The sequence below is a fragment of the Gavialis gangeticus genome, unplaced genomic scaffold (genome assembly GCF_001723915.1).
Source record: "Gavialis gangeticus isolate Ggan-Ray unplaced genomic scaffold, GavGan_comp1, whole genome shotgun sequence".
NCBI lineage: Eukaryota > Metazoa > Chordata > Crocodylia > Gavialidae > Gavialis > Gavialis gangeticus.
The window spans coordinates 18,942,040-18,945,028 of record NW_017729033.1 but is presented as its reverse complement, the minus strand read 5'-3'; positions in this window follow the sequence as shown (position 1 = coordinate 18,945,028).

Sequence of the window (2,989 nt, the reverse complement as noted above, 5' to 3'; positions counted from 1 at the left end):
CCCCCCCCCCCCCGTGACCAGTCCTGCCAACCCAGAGGGGTCCCCCATGGGTGATCCTGCAGATGGGGGGGCGGCCACCAGCACTCCTGCCTGACCCCTCACCCATCACCTAAGTGGCGAGTGCAGCTGGTCAGAGGGTGCACCAACATTCTCAGGGGGTGCACATGCATCCCCGTGCACCCCCTACGTGTCGCCACTGCTTGTAACTCCCTCCATAATACTATGTATTAGAGTTCTGAATACAAACTCCATTATATTGCAGTTGAATACAACTCCATTATATCCCCCATGCCCATGGGAGTGGGACCAAATTGTCCCTGCTGATACAGACATTTTGGCACAGCTGGTGAGGTGTGTAGTAGGTTAGAGAATGACTAGCTTTGGTGTGAAGTAAACAGAATTTTCCTTCTTAAAGTTAATTAAATGCTCTATTCAAAGTGGAGGATTTGGGGCAATGGTTTTATTCAGTTATATTGATCATATTCAGCCCTTCTTACTTCCAAAGCATTTTTCTGTGGCAGAACCCAGAAACCCCAAGCAGAATTCAATGATTGCCTGGGGCAGGGGTGGCCAACCTATGGCATGTGCGCCAGAAGTGCCACAGGCAGCCTCTGCATGGCACTTGGCAGATTGGGGTGGGGAACACAGCAGCAGTTAGAACAAGGAGAAGAAAGCAGAGCAGCAGATCAGGCAGGGGCAGGGGATTGGAGTGGCACTTGAAGAAGGCATGGAGCTTAATTTGTAGCACACCTGCAAAAAAAAGTTAGCACTCACTGGTCTAAGAACCATACAAACAGAAAGGAAGACATGGTTCCTGCCTCAAAAAGTTTACAGTCTGAGCCTCCCTATCATGCAGGGACCTACAAATATTTAAGTCTGAATATGGTACATGCTAAAATAAACATATATTTAAGCATTTGCAACATTGGTTCCTATTTAAAATATAGCAAGGGGCTTTAGCCAAGAGAGGAGAGAGAAGCTAACAGCTCCAACTAGCCCATAAAACCACATCTATATAGCCACAAATCTATTAATACAGAGAAGCATAAAGGTTTTTTCTAACCTCCAGTTTGTTTAAAACTCTTAAAAGCTAAGTTTCCATTTTAATAACTTCTGCTTGGTTCCAAGGTACCTGTTGCCTATATCTAACTTTGTTTTATACAAACTAATTCCAAACCTCTGTACTGATATTACCCCCAGTCCTAAATTCCACCTGGATAACATGAAGCACGCAGGTTAAGTGATTTGCCTAGGGCCACAATAAGCCATTTACTAGACAATAACTTAAACTCTGACTATGCAGCATCCCTAAGGCCTAAAGAATCATGACCCATTATACCCATATGTATACCCAGATATATAAAGTAGCATAACTGCACATGCAGTGCAGACGCTGCAGTTTAAGATTTATATATATAAAAGAATCATAACCCATTCCTATACACACATACAAGTATATGTATATGTAGATACATGTATGTATAAGAATGGGTCATGATTCTTTATATATACTGTATATGCATTTATACCACCAGTAAAATACACCTGTTACTTGCAGCTATTTCTGAAATGATTGGCTGGGATGAACAAAACACTTGTCCTAGTGTTAATCATCCATTCTTGGAGCATCTTTCCACCTCCAACACCACTGGCAGCAGGGAGGGGGGAGGGTGGCGAGCAGCAACCGCCCGCAGGCCCCGCCAGCGACATTGGTGGTGGCCAATCTCAGGGAATACACGTTCACCCACGTGCTGCCCCTACGCATCACCAATGCCAGAGCACTTTACGGATGAGGAACAATCTAGCACTCCATGAACAGAGGTTTTTTAAGAGCTGCAAAACACTTTGCATGTTGGACACCGATTAGAAAAAAACAAGTTGCACAAATCAGGAACAACATTGCAGGAGCAGAGAGACCAGAAGGATTTGTGCGTAAAGCTCCCCTGTGCCACCCAGCTCATCCCCCACAGAGAAGCCAGGTAGGAAGTAAACTCTTTAGGTAGATCATTATGAATCACAGGGTCTTCTCAAAAGCCTGGAAAGGAGGTAAGGGATGTATTTGGTTGCCGTCTTGGTCCGAGACAAAAAGGAATACAAAAACCTAGAGCTCTTGGTTCAGAGATGAGCCCTGTTATCAGACCAAATGAGAAATTGCAACAACAAATACACACACACATACACACACTTTTTTTCTGCAAGCTTTCAGGCTCCTGGAACGGAAAGCAGGCAATTCCCCCAGGCCAAATTTAAATAGCAATGAGCTCGCATCAGCCAGGCAGGTGCACGGGGAAAGCGTGCATCGGGACTTTACGTGTGTGCGAGGCACAACTCTGCTCCCAACCTGCCCGGTAGGGCGACCCGCCGCCTTCATTCAGGTCCAGCAGCTGCCGCACAGGCCACCCCGACCTGTGCTGCCCGGTGCTACAAGGAAGGTCTGAGGGGCGGAGGTTGTAACCAAAAGACACAAGCAGACACTTTTTTGGTGGCCTAATCTTTTATTATTATTATTATTACAACAATTCTTCTTTGCAAGCTTTCAGGTTGAAACCTCCATCATCAGGCTGAGGAATCATCCTCAGTTGGTGCGCATGCTCTTCCTGTGTGGAAAGCCAGCAGCCTCGCACACCCACGCACGCAGTACCCCCCGAGGATGACAAGGCCGCAGCTGCGCACGTCCACGCACGCAGTGCCCTTTCCCCCCGAGAGGAAACCAAGGCCGCAGCGCCCGCGTTACGCGCCGGTTTCATCACCCGCTCCCGCCACGTGCGGGACGAGAAGCCCACGGGGGCTGTTATAATACCGTCACATGATACTATTATCATGTAGCCGCTTCGCAGCCTCCCTGCTTACTTCCCTTAGCAGGGCGCCGCCATATTGCTGTACGGCTGCGCCACCATTTTATAACCCGCCCGCTTGGGCGCCGCCATTTTAGGTTACGGACGGACAACAAGCCGCCCCACCCCCTCCCTGAACAGTGCTTGTCTCAGCC